Genomic DNA, 17,128 nt, shown 5'->3' with positions numbered 1-17,128 from the left:
ACCACCAGGACAATTTCTTATCCCCTGCAGTCCTTGCTAATTTACCTAGCAGTCTGGGAGAAGCCACTGTTCCCCTGCCACAGGCCTTGAGCCTTACCACCAACTTTGGACCTGATAACGCCAACTCTGGGAACTGAATAGAATTACTATTCTCAAACGCTACCTAGAGTCTGAGTTCATGTTTATGAATTATTCTACCTCCAAAACAAAAGCATTCCACTGATCTGAACCACAGACCCCAGGCAACCTTGAACTTCCAACCCAGAAATTTAAAAATACCTTTTGATAACCATCTCCCCTAGACCACCATCTCTCACCCAAGTGTCATGAGCATCTATATTACTGTTAGGTGCCTTGGAAACACTAGGAAGAAGAAAGTGATCTTCAAGTAGGTGGTTTCAATAACACAGCAGGGAAAGATCTGCAATGCCCAAGTATGTCTTAGATGACTGTTTACATATGTGACCAGGCTTGGCTTAATCTGCAGGAAAAAATCTGAACAGGTTTTTCTTTTCTTCCACCTCTGAGAAACAGTTTACTTTTCTCATGTTAAATAACATGGCTGGCTAATTATAAAAACAATAAAAATTCATTATAGTAAATTTACAAAACACAGAAAATTTCAAAGGAAAAAATAAAAACCACTCACGTTATTCCTATCCAAAGAACACCACACGTAAAACACCCTTTTCTCAATGCATATAAACACATGCATCTTATACAGAATTTTAAACATATGTGGTCATCTCTTAAGTAACAAACTAAGAGTATAATCCCAAAAGAGGTAAGTTACCCCCAGAAAAAAGAGGGTGAATGAAGAACGTTGGAAGTAAGCTCAGAACCTTAGAACCTCACCATCCTGTAGAAGGTCAAGGGTGACTACATTTTACAAAGAAATGGAGAGAAATTATTTGAGACAAAGTTTGCCTCTTAAGAGAGTTAAGCTTCAGCAAATATTTACTGGGTACCTACTATGTTCTGGGCACTTTACCAGGCACTAGGAAAGTGGAGGGTGTAAAATATTTCAGAAGAACTTGCTCTCAATAAACGGGAAAAGACTTCCAAAGCTTTTTTCCACTTATAAACTATGTGACCTTCAGCAAGTCATTTAACCTCTTTGTGCCACAGTTTCCTCTTATATAAAACGTGGACTAAAAATTAGGATGGTTGGGATGATCAAATGACTTTGTACCCATAAAGCCTTAGAATTCAGCCTGGGACTTAGAAGTGCTCAATAAAATTTGGTGCTCAATAAATAAAAGGAGTGGGGAAGAGAAAAAAAAAACAGAGGTATAAACACAGAGCGTCGATGTTAGCACCCCCCAGGGTAGATCTTAGCCTTCGGAAAAGCTTCTGGAAGGGGGTGGGCAGGGACTGGGTGGAAAGCTCTCACATACCAAGCAGAGGAAGCGGCAGGTGTACACATGGGAGGATGTGAGGGACGAGGGCTCCTGTGGTTTGAATTAAGAATGGCACAGGGACTTCCCTGGTGGCGCAGCGGTTAAGAATCCACCTGCCAATGCAGGGGACAAGGGATCGAGCCCTGCTCCGGAAGAGCCGTGGAGCAACTAAGCCCGTGCGCCACAACTACTGAGCCTGCGCTCTACAGCCCATGAGCCACAACTACTGAGCCCATGAGCCACAACTACTGAAGCCCGCGCGCCTACAGCCCGTGCTCCGCAACAAGAGAAGCCACCGCAATGAGAAGCCCGCACACCTCAACGAAGAGTAGCCCCCGCTCGCCGCAACTAGAGAAAGCCCATGCACGGCAACGAAGACCCAATGCAGCCAAAAATAAAATAAATAAATAAATAAAGGAACGGCACATGGGGGGGGAGCGGTAGCGGCAGGTCGGGGGGAGGAGTGAAATAGAGGAGGCGGAGAAAGAAAATGGGGCCAAGATGCCTGATTTCTTTCAGCCATGCTTCTTCTCAGTTACAGCAAAACAGGCAGAGTTACATTATCCCACATCACAATCACTTCGAGAAGGAATGCTTTCTGGACTGTTCCCGATAAAGTCAAATGGAGCTGCTTTATGTATTTTAAAATTACTTTTACAAGTAAGCATTTTCTAAACACTCTATAAAGAGGATGCAGTGAGCTGATGCTTCTTACCTGCTCTCCAGACATCTCCAAACTCATCCATAATGTCTGAGTTCCTCTAGCACGATACAGCAGACCACAAATAACGTATTTCTTATTTGAGGGGTATTATTAAAAATAAAGACTTGAGAACCAGATTAGATGAGGAATTTGTCTTTGCTAATTCACAATAACTGGCTTTCCCCTTTCAAGAAAGGAAGAAAAAATACATATATAGAGAGAAATATATAGAAAATATACATAGAATCTAAAAGTGAATGGAGCTGTGACCAATACCTTTGCTAAAAAGAATGTCATTACTTAATGTGTTTATCTTTGTTGACAGGTTCTGCACAGTTAAGATTCAAAGCTTCATGGTTTAATAATACAAATAACACCTGCCATGTCACGAGCCTTTTATAAACTGCCAGACAATCCCTTTTTAGATATTATCTTCAATTCCCGAAAGAAATCCCAAATCCCCAAAATTCCAAATCTTAACAAATGCTGACCATCAAGCCACTGACAAGCAATTTATTTAGAATCCATGACTGTATCTCAATAATTATTATTCAGTAGGTATTATGACCTCCATTTTTAAAATAAGAGAGGAAAGTAGGACTCAGAAATGACATGACTTGCTCTAGACCACACAGCTTTTGAGTGGCCGGCGGGGATTTGAACACAGGTCCCTCACGTCCCGTGGCAGCCAGCGTCCAAGATGGCTCCCAGTGGTCCTTGCCACCTGGCATCCACACTTTTGGGGAGTCACCTCCCACTCAATCATGACTGGCCTGTGTGACCCAGAATCTGGAAGTGACAAAGTAGGACTTCACAGCCTAGGTCATGGCAGTTTCTATCTTGGTCTCCTCATAAATTACTCACTCTGGGAGAATCTAGCCGCCATGCTGTGAGGACACTCAAGCAGCCTGCCCGAGGAGCCTATGGGCTTCCTTGGAAACAGATCCTACCACCCCAGCTGACATCTTTACTACAAATATCCAAGCCAGAGGTGCCTTTCTAAGCCACTCCCAGAGTCCCGTCCCAGAGAAGCTGTGAAAGACAATATTTACCATTGACATAAGTCACTCAATTTGGGAGGAATTTGTCACACAGCAATAGACAACTAATACATGCCCCGAAGCCTGTGTTCTTTCCTCCATGTCTATACTGCCTTTCAGCTGCTTCTGTAATTTTATCTCTTAATCATTTTCACTGTATATTCATATAGAGAATTAACAAGATACTTAGTGACATCAAACCTATACACCCCATCAGGTCCCTGAGATAAGTATCTACAGGACATGTTATTTACATCTATTTCTTGCTGGCATTGTTACAGACTTTACACACACAATTGCTCTTTTTGATCTACCCCTTCAAAAAACGGGCAGCTAACAGAGTTCATTAAGCCTCTGCTAGGTAGTCCAGGAAACGATTTAGTCCTATCTTTGGATAAGCCCCTTGTACAGGTATTTTCTTAGCATATTTTAAAATAAATAAATAAATAAACAGCATTGCTGACACAGCACTACACACCTATTAAAATGGCTACAATAAAAAGTGTTGATAACAACAAGTGCTGGTGAAGACCCCACTTCTGGATATCTGCCCCTGAGAAATCACGCCCACATCAAAACCTGCATGGGACAGTTTCTAGCAGCTGTACGTTTATAGCCATTCTATTCACAACTGCCCCAAACTGGAAACAACCCCAATGTCCTTCAACAACTGAATGGCCACACAAACTGTGGTACATCACACAATGGAATACAACTCAGCAACAGAAGGGAAAGAATGATGGTCACAGCAACTTAGAAGAATCTCAGAAACATTTGTGTGAGTGAAAGAAGCCAGTCTCAAAAGGTTACATACTCTGTGATTCCACTTATAAGACATTCTGGAAAAGAACAAATAGTGACAGAGCAAAGATCAGTGGTTAACAGGGGTTGGGGCAGGGGACAGAGGAGGGTGACACAAAGGAACAACATACGGGAATTTTTTAAGCTGCTGAAAATGTTCCATATCTTGATTGTGGTGTTGGTCATACAAATCAGTACACGTGGTAAAACTCACAGAATAGTACACAGGGGGAAAGAGTCACTTTTACTGTACATCCTTTTTTTTATTATTATTAATGCATATATGCTTTCCTTCCAAAACATCTTCAATTCCTTTTTCTCTTAAAAAGAAATATATCCATTAAATCACCTTCAGGGCCTAGAGCCCTGTAGATTTCCAAATCTAAAAAAAAAAAAACGCTGATCAAAAGGACTTCTAGGGCTTCCCTGGTGGCGCAGTGGTTGAGAATCTGCCTGCTAATGCAGGGGACACGGGTTCAAGCCCTGGTCTGGGAAGATCCCACGTGCCGCGGAGCAACTAGGCCCGTGAGCCACAACTACTGAGCCTGCGCGTCTGGAGCCTGTGCTCCGCAACAAGAGAGGCCACGATAGTGAGAGGCCCGCGCACCGCAATGAAGAGTGGCCCCCGCTTGCCACAGCTAGAGGAAGCCCTCGCACAGAAACAAAGACCCAACACAGCCAAATAAATAAATAAATAAATAAATAATAATTAAAGGTGTTAATAATTTAAAAAAAAAAAAAAAGGACTTCTGCAAGCAAGTTACTTGGAATCTGTGATGTGTATCTCAGGAGTCCACCGTCTCTCAAATAATTCCATTCATTATTTTCCTCGACAGCTGAGGACAAATCTCCCACTTGCATGTCCCTATGAACAGTCTTGCCTGGGAGCAAGCAATCTTTTAGGAGAACATTGATACAACCTCACAGGTCCTCAATAAACATGTGCCAGGTGAGTAAATGTTGGGGCTCTTCCCTGAAGTCACAGGAGATTAACTGTATCTGTCCCCAGACTGTCCCAAAGGCAGTCTGACGGTCTCTGGGAAAAATCAGCCCCCCACTTTGGGCCACTCTCTGAGCACGAGGGTGACCACCCACTTAGACGCCTCTTGTTCTGGCAGCCCATGGAGTTAGCACCTTTCAGGGTCAAAAATGTCTCAATTTGGACCCCGAAAAATATATGGTCCCTTTGAAGACGAGGATTTTTCGGCCTGTTTTGTTGACTGATGTGAATCTCAAGAATAGTGCCCTCCGGATAAAAGGTGCTTGACAGATCTTTGTTAAAAGTGAGATAGATCAGTTTTATTCTTTCTAGCCTGTGAAGAGTTATTGAGAATCTCATGAGTTGTGATTTTCTAGCTGCCTAAGATCCTATGATAAGATTTTCATTAATCCATCAAAGAAAGGCTCTTTTCTAAGTACCTAGAAGATACAATAGAAGTTTGAGACATGGCCCCTGACCTCCAGAAACTAACTCTGGGGGAAAAGGCAAAATTCATACATTGGGGAGTAAATAACTAATGATGTGAGATACTCTATGGATAAAACCAGTTATGCATCAGTCAGCTTCCCCAACGCTTCTGTGGATAATCTCAAAAGGTGAGCCAACGGAACTGAGACACAGACATTGCTTTGACTGGGAATTTGAAAAATGGGCATGGCTTGGCTGTGTCACAAATGGGTATCTTCCCTCTCAACGTATGGTTGCCCTGAAACAGCCCTGTTTGCTGGGGACTGATTAGGGCTGCCATGAACTAACACCTTTGCTCACTAAGTGCTTCTGACCAACAACAGAGAAAGGGGGCACGTAAAGAGTCGTCACAAGTAAGGAGAAAGTAACACACAGGCACACCTCCCATCCCAGCCTACCTGGTGGGCTTCTGCAGGGAACAGTTTTGCTATAAACTCACACCGAGTAGGCTTGATCGATTTCTACCCCTTTCCTCCCATTCCGGAAGGTGTGTCTTGAGTACAAGCGAGAGGAAGGTTGTTTGGGGATAATGTCTACTCAGGGACAAATCACTATGACGCCCCTCACAAGGGAACATTAGGTTAGAACTGCTGCTCTCGGGGCTCAGACATCAACCTTTACGTGATGGGGACCCGCGAGCTTCAGCACAGCCCTGGATGGTGGTGGACCGAGGCCTTTCCCTCCTATCTCTGCCCCTCCTTCCCTTTTGATCCCTCTCCCAGGAGGTTTTTTCCCCTTATTTTTGCCTGTCAATCCTACCCATAAAGGCTGCTGTTCCCCACCCTCACCCCATCCTTGTACACCCCCCACACACACACCCATCATAAGAGGGGCCCTTCATCTGGGCTAAACAGGAGTCCTTCCCCGGAGGGGTGGAGATGGGGGTTCAAACTCCAACTAGGTGATTCTCGATCACAGCAGGAGCGGCATGAATGCTTTATCCCGGGGAATGGAACATGCGTGACGCTGTGACTAATTGCCAGCATGACTGAAGGACCACTTGACTTTCCAGGCGGGGCCATGGATGCCATCCTTCTTGCAACATGCAGGACAGCGCCACCATCACCAGCAAACTGTCCCGAAGTGCCCGTGGAGAGAACCAGGAAAATGAAGCCAATCCCTAGCGAAAAAGCAGGGCATTGTGAGGGCAACCCCACAGGTGGCTGGAGTCTTTGGACCCAGGTCTCCCTTCCTGAGATGACCCACCTCTGCCCTTTCTGGGGTTGGAATTGAGAGCTACGAAATTCCCCTATTCTGCTTCCTATGACTCAAGGTGGGTGTCTGTCCCTTGCAACAAGAGACCCTCTTTTCCATAGATTTATGTACAGATTGTCACTGCAGCCAAATACTGCAAGCAGAAGAAATCACCGATAAAGGGCAACGTTAGGTTCATTATGTAGAACTATACAGGGGGATATTATATAGCCATTGAACATTTTCATTTCAAAGAAAACTCAGTATGGAAAACACTCAGACAATGTTATGGGGGGAAAGTGACTTCTAATTATACATGCATCATTCTCCCGATTTTTAAAAAATGTATGTTTGTATGTATAGAGAAACATACTGGGAATATATCGAATATGCCAGAAGTCAAATGGAAATAAATCAAATTTTAATCTTCATAAATTTTGACCAGCAGGATTGCAAGGGATTTTTACTTTCTGTTTTATAAGTGAATACTTTTCTAATCCTGTTACAATAAACAGACTACAAAGGGAACACTAAAATAAATAAGCTAACAAACAAAACACACTTCTTTATTGAAAGCTCAACTTAAATGCAACTTCCAACCAGAATCCAATGTCTTACTATCCTGAACGCTTCCACGATTACAGTACCTTTTGCAAAGCTCTGGTCATATACCACCTTATATTGTAATTATCTAGATAATTCTCCAATCCGGTCTGGATGCTACACTCTGAGAGCAGGGAACTGCACCCTGTTTCTGTGGCACCAATGGTAACTAGTAATTCAACACAGCTGTTCAATAAATATCTGTTGAATTGATAAGTCCTTACATAAAGTGAAGTAAAAATAAAACAGCAGCGAATATGCAAGTTACCCTGGTCAGTTGACCATCTTGATAGTAAGGGGTGGGGGAAGGACCAGATTTCTTTTTTAAAGTCATAGCAATTAAATAAAAATAGATAGGAATATTGTGGCTCTATATTCTGCAAGTTGTTCACCAGGATATTTTCCGTTCAATTCATTTGCTTGGATTACGGTTATTATAAAATCATTCAACTTTTCTTTACAGGCTCACAAATATCTGTGTCTAATTTTTCAACGTGGTAAATCTTTAGTTTACCCAAAGCCTGACATTTCCAAGCAGTTCACTCTACTAATAACATTGGTCCTCAGGAAGATTTCATGCCAGACAACCAAAAGATCCGGCAAGATTATAAAGGAAGATATTAATCTCTGATTAATAATGGCCTCACAGGGACTTCGCTGGTGGTGCAGTGGTTAAGAATCCACTTGCCAATGCAGGGGACACGGGTTCAAGCCCTGGTCTGGGAAGATCCCACATGCCGCGGAGCAACTAAGCCTATGCGCCACAACTACTGAAGCCCACGCACCTAGAGCCCATGCTCCACAACAAGAGAAGCCAACACAATAAGAAGCCCGCGCACCACAACGAAGAGTAGCCCCCGCTCGCTGCAACTAGAGAAAGCCCGCGCGCAGCAACAAAGACCCAACGCAGCCAAAAATAAATAAATAATGGCCTCACAAATCTCCTAAGCAATATTAAACATGCAGATAAATGCGATTCTAGGTTGACAGAAATGGTAGGCACTGCCATCACTTTTTTCTTAAAGAAACGAAATATTCCCATCAAGTATGTCTTGTTATCCAAACCCCAAATGGTCAATGCTAAGCAGATGTCCTGCAAGGCCATCTTAAGAGGAAAAGGTGAAAATCATGCAGACTTAGTGACAAGATTTGCACACATTATCAAATACGTAAAGTCCTTAAAAATAGTTCATCTCTCACAGTGACTTGACGTGATCACTAAGCCACCTTCCATATAATTAACAGTAATAAACTCTTTTTCTCATACATAATGTTAAATGGCAGATGAAAGATCAAATCTTCCAACCTGTCAGAACGGCTATCATCAAAAAGACAAGAAATAACAAGCGCTGGTGAGGATGTGGAGAAAAGGAACCCTCCAGCACTGTTGATGGGAACGTAAATTGGTGCAGACACTATGGAAAACAGCATGGAAGCTCCTCAAAAAAATTAAAACTAGAACTATCATACAATCCAGCATTTCTACTCCTGAGTATTTAAAGAAAACGAAAACACTAATTCAAAAAGATACACACACCCCTATGTTCACTGCAGCATTATTCACAATAGCCAAGACATGGAAACAACCTAAATGTCCACTGACAGATGAATATATAAAGAAAATGTAGTATATATACACAATGGGATATTACTCAGCCATAAAAAAGAATGAAATCTTGCCATTTGTGACAACATGGATGGACCTGGAGGGGATTATGCTAAGTGAAATAGGTCAGACAGAGAAAGATAAATACTGTATTTTCACTTATATGTGGAATCTAAAAAACAAATGAATAAATGTAACAAAACAGAAACAGATTCACAGATACAGAGAGCAAACTAGTGGCTGCCACAGGGGAGGAGGGTGGGGCGATGGGCAAAATGGGCGAAGGGGATTAAGAGGTACAAATGACCTGTTATATAATAAGTAAGTCCCAGGGATGTAATGTATAGCACTGGGAATACAGTCATTAATACTGAAATAACCTTTGTATGGTGCATAATCTATAAAAATATCAAATCACTATGTTGTACGCCTGAAACTAACATTGTAAGTCAACTATACTTAATTTAAAAAACAAAAAAAGACAAAATTTTTTTAAAAAGAAAGATAAAGTCTTCCAATTAATGTATCAGTCAAGATGCTTTGGATGGCAATAACAGAATTAGAAAGTGGGGTGGGGAAACTTATTGTCTATTACACTAAGTCCAGGTCTGCGTTATTTGGTATACAAAATTAGCTATTATTTAGTGTAGTAAGCTCCAGGTGCAGGAAGGTCAGTGACTAAGTGAGGCCCACAAGAACTCTGCTTCCATCTTTCAGCCCATCATCCTCTCGCCTTCATCCCAAGGCTAGTCACAGTTTTGGCTGCTGTGGTTCCAGGCATCACATTCAATCCAGCCCTTGGGTCTCTCTTTCAGAGCGCAGAAATATTCCCCAGATCCTTCTTCAAAGACCAACAAATGTTGGAGGCTTCTGAGAAGCACTTTGCTTAAGGACAAAAGGAGCGTGAAGAAGGCTGCGCCATTATTGGCCCGACGACACCAAATGTGTAAGAGTAAAAAGCGTGGAGCTGCAGCAGCCCTTCGCCATAACAGCCAATCAGGCTGCAGCAGTCTAATTAACCACTAGGCAGCAAGCCAGAGTACAAAAAGCAACAAGCCGGGATGGCAGGGTGGAAGGACAGAAAGAACCTGGGTCCCGGGTGATTCTGTGAGCTGAGGCATTGAACCGGGAGCCCCTTCCTTCTTATTATTACTTGAGGCAACTAATTGTTTGATGACTTTCACTGCTATCAGTCAAAGATTCTATCACTGGAAGATAAATGCACTCTTGGAAGTTTCCTTGATGTTTTAGGAAAAGAGCACCAATAACTTGCCCAACATCACATTTTAACACCTATACTCCCAACTCTTGTCACCTTTGATCCCAATCTCTAACTTCCGTATTCTAAAATGTCATGGGGTTTTCATTATACAAATTTTTAAATTTTATTTATTTATTTATTTTTCTTTTCCATTGTGGATTATCACGGGATATTGAATATAGCTCCCTGTGCGCTACAGTAGGACCTTGTTGTTTATCTGTACAATATAAAATAGTTTGCATCTGCTAATCATCTCCTCAAACTCCCAATCCATCCTTTCCCCACCCTCCTCCTCCTTGGCAACCAGAAGTCTGTTCTCTATTTCTTTGAGTCTGTTTCTGTTTCAGTCATTACAAAAATTTTAATTCAAGTCAAGCAATATTTATTTACCTTCTATGGGCAGGAGAAACAAAAATCAGGAAAACGTACTTTCTGACCTGACAACAATGCTTGTTATCTGGTTCAGAAAATGAGGAGAGTACATAAATAACACTATATAATTCATGCCAAAATAGAGACACTAAACTCCTTTTACAAGCACCTACGTATGCCATTCCAACCTCTTTTTAGAATGTTACATCTTGCTTTTACCCAGGGCTCCATTTTTTGTATTGATTTCAAAAATATTTATTTTCCACAATCTTTCTGTGTGCTAAAAGAACAAACAATTCAATTTTGAATTTCAGAAATTTATTTGATCATAACCTTAAACACCTTGTTTCCCCAGATTTTCAAAATAAGCAGGGTTTGTTTTTTTGTTTTTTCATTTTCATGTCTTTTCAACTCAGTTTTAGTTAGAAAAGAATAGAACTGCTCCATCCCCATGAAGTAAATGGAGACTGACCTCTTGAACAAAGCAATATTAGTCTATGTCTTACACACAAAAATGTGTTATTTTTCCAAAGCTGAAAAAATTCCCTGACCTTTAATAAGTTCAATAAGTAGACCATGTACAATGTTTCCCTAATAACTTTTGCTCTTCAAAAGATACCACTAAGAGAGGAAAAGATTAAAAAAATAGCCTGGTAAAAATATTAATACATAGATCTAACAATGAACTTGTATATAGAATATACATCGAACTCCTATAATTGTAAAATAAGATGACATTAAGTATATGCAGTTTATTGTATGTCAATTATACTCTAAAGCTATATAAAACAATCAGACAAATATCAATGAAAAAGAACAAAGTGTTAATGGACACAGCACAAAGGAAGATAGACAAATGGCCAAAAAGCACAGGAAAACTTATCATTTCCCTTTCAGGGAAATATAAAATTAAACCACAAGGTGATACCACTACACATCTACCAGAATGGCTACAATGAAAAAGATGGATAATTTCAAGTGTTCATGAGGATTACAGTACGTGGAACACTCATATATCACTGGCGAGAATGTAAAATGGTACAAACACTTTGGAAAAACAGATGGCAGTTTCTTATAAACATACACTTATCATAAGACCGAGCAATAAAAAAGAAAACAGATCTCCGCACAAAGACTTGTTCACAAATGTTCATAGCAGCCTTATTCATAACAGCCCAAACTGGAAACAGCCAGAGTGGCCAAGGGTGACCAGATCAACAAACTGTAGCACATCCAGACACCGAAATACTACAGGGCAACAGAAAGGAACACACTGATAAGATGATGGAGGAAGGGGGAGGGAGGAGGGAAAAGAAGCAGATGGGGGAGGAGAGAGGGGAATAAAAGTAAAGGAGAAATTACATCTAGACGTACTGAAACTGCAGCACTCCAAAGGATCTTAAAGGCAGCCAGAGAGAAAAGACAGATTATTTACAAATAACAGCCCAACAGTGGACACTGCAACAACAACAATGGAACCAAAAGAGAGTTGATTAATACAGGATCAACAATCCAGAATTGCGCGCCCAGGTAGTTTATCATTCCGGAACAAATTTAAAGGCACACAAAACTGAGGTTACCCCCAAGAGATGCTCACTAATGGAACTTCTAAAAAATATACCTCTAAGAAGGAAAGGGAAAGTTATCCCAGAAGCTAATTTTTTCAGGTAGGTTTTACTTACTTCTTCATGCTTTTATTGTCTGATTTTTTTTTAAATGAGCCCGTATATTTTTTACAATACCCAACTTTAAAGGTTAGTTTAAATTGTTAAATTAGAACAAAACAGAAATGAAATCAAATACCACATTTTCAAATTCCCAGAACAACAACTTGTCAGGGCTAATATCAAATTTCCCTTAAAAACCTTAAAGAATAACTTGAAAGGACATGAAAATTAGGTTTACTTATTCACTCAACAAGTATTTAGAAAGGGTTTGCTATGTGCCAGGCACTATACTAGATCCTGAATTAATACGATGAGAACAAAAAATGAAAGTCATATAATACTGGATTTATAAGTCTTCTAAGATACCTTTATGAAAAGGCCAGAGTCTACACACAAAGTGGAGTTATTCTTTGGTGAGGAATATTACATAATAGAGAGTTAAAGGTAATCCAGTTTGGCCTGAGGCCCTTTTGTTTGAAAATGTATGCACAAATATGACCATTTTACACATGACATTAATTCAGTGTAAATGATGAATTCCCATATTAAATTGCCCATCTTGCCGTCTGATTTCCATCCCTCGTTGAATAAGAAAACTGCCTGAGTTCATAGGCAGCGCTGACCATGGTGAGGCACATTGTACCTGACGGTCCCTGGTTTGTTTCACAAGTGTCAAAGGCCTAGAGCACCCACATTTCATGTGTACCAAGTGTCCACTTCTGCTCAAAGTATCCACTTGGCAAAACATTTTTAACTGACTTAAACCAGGAGGAGGGCAGCCTATAAGAAGCCAGTTTCTCCACTTTAAAATAAACAGTTTCTGGGGGCTCCTTGATTAAAAACAAAGGCAGCATTTGGCATAAAAGGACTGGTGAAATCAGTATTTCAAGTAATTTTGAATGGAAACCGTTGGGCTCTGCTCTTCCCAGACATGTGGAAGTGCTTAAGGCAGTAACCTGGCGGAAGCAGAGGGTGAGGGGCCTATGATGAAGTGAGGCCACAGCAGAAACTCTAACCATTAAAAACCAAGGAAAAATTTTTTTAAAAAGTTGATCCACCGCTTCCCATTCAATAGTCAGGCTTGGAGAGCCCTCCTTTCAATCAAAAGTACCAAATAATATGAGAGGTGCAGCCCCAGGAACCTTTAAAAGCCCACCCTCTACCCTCCCAGGCAATGGTAAGCAACACTTGGAATACCTGTGCACCCAAAGTAGAAAGGACTTGAGTGACTGTATTTGGGGATTATAAGAGCCCTTCTCTTGTCTGTAGCATCTTCAATTCAACGGGAAAGTGCATTTCACTAGGCAGGTCTCTGAAATAAGCAAGGCCACTTACAAAAGCCTTTGCTGTCAAAGCACTAGCCAAGTACCTACAAATCCATACAACTTTCCTCATCCTCTGCGAAAGCCATAATGCGGTCTTTCCTAAAGTGTTCAGTATGCAAAAATCGGGCTCCTGTCTCTTCTTCAGCATTCTCTAACCTCCTCAAGGATGGAAAAAGGTTTTCTTTTCTGATGTCTATCACAGGCACCCTCCTTATAAATATATATCATTTTCCAAATGAATTAAACTCTTCTATGAATATTAGAGCTCAATGAATATTAGAGGATGAATTCCACTTTTTTTTAAAAAAAACTAACCCTTTCAATACTATATTCAATTCTTATCTTCTTAAAACCATTTCCTTGGACAGTTTCTTAAATAAAAAGCAAAACAAAAATATTCACCCAGGTTCCTCATGGTCTTAAGATAATTATGGCATAACTGCAACATACCACAAGAAAATTATCTAGGACAGATTTTTAAACCTCCTTTTGGTAAATTTGGCCCGCAGAGTACCATTAGTATTCTATTAAGACCTAAGGAATTCAATCCCTGTATAAAATTCCAGAAAAAGACTAACTATGTGAAAAAGGACATTATAAACCTACCTTCAGGATTCCCACAGGGGAAGAACACCTTAAATGAAAAACCACACTCCAACTCACAGGGGGCATGCTACCGAATCTGTGGCCCTGTGGAGCACAGCTACATAATCACCAAGTATTTCAAGTTTCTCGTCCACATAAAAGAAAGAAGAGATTCTGGGAAGCACTGGGCTAGCAACTCACTATTTCCACCAACACCTCGCCCAGTAAGCCAGCCACTGGCCAATAATGTGTCTCTTCGTTTTACCCAGAAGCAGCTCTATCAGCCAGACATTCTAAGAACACAAACGTTCCATTGTGCTTGGAGTAACTCCAATATTGGTGCCTTGCTGCAGAACGATGCTGCAGGAATATAAAGTGAGCCATGTGGATGCTGAACCCATCATCAGTAAGTGTCAAACCCAGAAGACCAACCCCCCGGAAAGGCTGAAGGTAAACCCCCGGCCAGAAGGCTGTGGAATGTGGGAAGACAGCCAAAGGTAGGAGACTTCAGAAGGGCCTGCTTGATGGCAACAATGAGGACAATTTTTAAGGCAAATGTCCCAAAGCTCTCAGGACCAAAAAGGCCTTTCTTCCTCCTTTCTGTCCTGTTTAGACTGAATAAGAAAAGCAAGACAATGCTGGAAGATGTTCTGGAATGGGCTTGGCCAAGTCACCACATGCAAAGCACAGTGAACCTAACCCACTGCTAGGCTGGGGTTTGGCTCTGCTGAAGACCCTGCCTGCTGGGTGGGGGAGATGGGGGTCCCCAAAAGCCATGGCTAAGGGGGAACCGTGAAACAGGGGAGGGCGGGGCTGAGCAAGTCAAACCTGGGAAACTAACAAGAAAGACATCAACAACAATAATAAAATGAAACAGCCAGAGGCCACCATGGTACTCCAGAAGAATCAGAGACAGGCTGAGCCGGCTAAACTGTTCCAGATGAAAGGCAATCTCTCCACATCTCAAGGGGCTGATCTGATACCAGGGTCCCCGTTTCTTTGTGCGCCTCACCTCCCTCGTTTCTGGGGGATCCTGCACAGACTCCAGCTGGGCTCCAACTGCCATAAACGACATCTAGACTGATTACGGGGAACTCATTTTTTTCCCCTCAAACAAAACACACACACACACGCGCACACACACACACACACACACGCACACACTCTCAAAGGTCTAGCAGGATCACACAGCTAAAGTTTCCGGAACTTAAGTCGTAAAACCACAATCAGAAGTTGTTGTTTGGAAATGCTCACCACAAAAATCTCTGTCCTTTGCTTAAAAAAAAAAGAAAGAAAAAAAAAACTTTGCTCTTCATAAAGGTTGGCGGCAAAGAGGGACAAAATCTAACTTAGGCAGAGGGCGTGTTCCTCTTTGTCACCCACCGGGGTCCTCGCACCGGGGTGGGCGAGCGGAGGGCACCCGGCAGCGCGGTGGCACCCGAGCCAACGGCCACCTCCCCGGCCCGCGGTCGGTCTCAGGGGCCGAGATTGCAGCCGGAGGTCCGGAAGCCGCGTCCGGCGCTGTCAGCGCGCCGGGTGGGATGGGAGGAAGAGGGGGAAGGGCGCCGCGGGGCGGGGGAGACGAGGGGGGACGCGCGCGGAGCCCGCAGCCCGAGTCCCCGGAGGTGAGAGGAGGGTGCAAGGGGCGGCGCGGAGCCCGGAGGCCCCCGAGCTCCGGCTATTGTTGCCGGGCTGCCCCCGGCCCGGAGAGCGACTCTCCCGCCTCAGTAGGGGAAGCCCGGTCCCACCCGCCGCCCCCTCCTCCGGTCAGGACCCGTGGGCCACGCAGCTACCTCCACCCGCGCCCCGGTCGGTCGGCTCCGGGCGCCCGACTCGCACAAGTTGCCGCCAGTCCGCCGGGATCATTGTTCGCCGCGCGCCTCCTACCTCCACGGCGCAGGCGGCTCCGGCTCCCACTCCCGGCCTCCGGGCTCCGCAGCTCCGAGTTCCCGGCGGCCGAGGGCGCGGCGGCTCCGGCTGCGCGTGCGGCGCGGACGCTCGGCTATTAATACCCGCGGGCGGCGGGGGCGGCGGCGGCGGCGCGGACGCGCGAGCGGGGCTGGCGGTGGCCGGCCGAGGTCCGAGCCATCAAAGGTGGCGCGGGGAGGAGGGGAGGGCGGAGCAGGCGGGGTGGGTGGGGAGCGGGCTCAGGGTCGCCATGGCCGCCTCGACGCCGGGCCGAGCGCCACTCGCTCGGGGAGGAGCGGCGCAAAGCGGGCGGCGGCCGCGTCCCCGCCCCGCGCGCCAGCCGAGCGCCCGCAGCCCTGCGCCCGCGCCGGCCCCGCCGCCTCCAGACCGACGAGCGGGAAGTGAAGGAAGGCGAGCCCCTCCCCGGGCCTGGGCCAGCCCCTCAGCGGGGGGGGAGCCCGGGCGCCGCGCAGCCCGAGCTGCGGGGACAGCGGGAGAGCCACAGCCCCCTCCAGCGTCCGCGCCCGCGACCTGCGCGCCGGCGCGCCCCGCCCCGCTCCGCCCCGCCCCGGGGGCAGGTGCGCCGAGGGGCCGCCCGCCCGCCCGAGCGCCCCTCCCAGGCCGGGCGAGCCCACCTCCGACCCGCGCCTTACTTGGTCCTACGGCCGGAGCCGGTCTCTCCGCTCGGCGTCGCGGGGCCGAGCGCAGGAAGCTCCGCGGAGTGCGCTACGCCACCAGGGACGCTCCAGTCCAGCCTCTGTGGTTGAAAGCGAGCTAAGGCAGCGGGAGACGGGCGCACGGGCAACACCAGGAGCAGCTGGAGGAGGATCGGTGGCGCGGACTCTGCAGGTCGCTGTTGAGGTTGTGCAAGGGGGAGCCCCGCCCGGGTGCCCACCTAGGACTTTACGTTGTCGCGCGGACAGCGGCGCTTCGCAGGGACCAGCGAGCACCACCCCTTCCCCGGGGCCACAGGAGCGGGCTTCCGGCACCACCCTGGGCTACGAGGGACTTAATCCCGGAGGGGCAGTTGTCACCTCCCCTCCTCCCCCCTGCCGCGGCCCCGCGGCCTCCACCCCCCGCGAATGCCCCGACAATCCCCACCCCTACTCGCCCCCTCCGAGGACAGGAGCAGTGCCCCGCGGGGGAAAGGAGTGAAATAGGTTAGCAGGTTTGCAGATTCCTGTTCAGAGCTCCC

At 45.0% G+C, this 17,128-nt stretch overlaps 1 protein-coding gene across 3 annotated transcripts in view; it reads right to left on the bottom strand.

Annotated features, from left to right (window-relative positions):
- FARP1 (FERM, ARH/RhoGEF and pleckstrin domain protein 1) overlaps positions 1-16,340 on the bottom strand; it is a 290,079-nt gene extending 273,739 nt beyond the window's left edge. For 2 of the 3 annotated variants that reach the window (XM_082366087.1, XM_082366090.1), the window contains exon 1: positions 15,913-16,340. The gene's annotated coding sequence lies outside the window, so the exon portion shown is untranslated. Of the gene's footprint in view, positions 1-15,818 lie in introns of all 3 variants that reach the window. The other variant, XM_082366088.1, reaches the window with a different exon arrangement.
- Positions 16,341-17,128: the final 788 nt, after the last annotated feature.

This window comes from Balaenoptera borealis, assembly GCF_965194805.1.
Source record: "Balaenoptera borealis genome assembly, chromosome: 18".
Lineage (NCBI taxonomy): Eukaryota > Metazoa > Chordata > Mammalia > Artiodactyla > Balaenopteridae > Balaenoptera > Balaenoptera borealis.
This window is presented reverse-complemented; position numbering and strand designations above follow the sequence as displayed.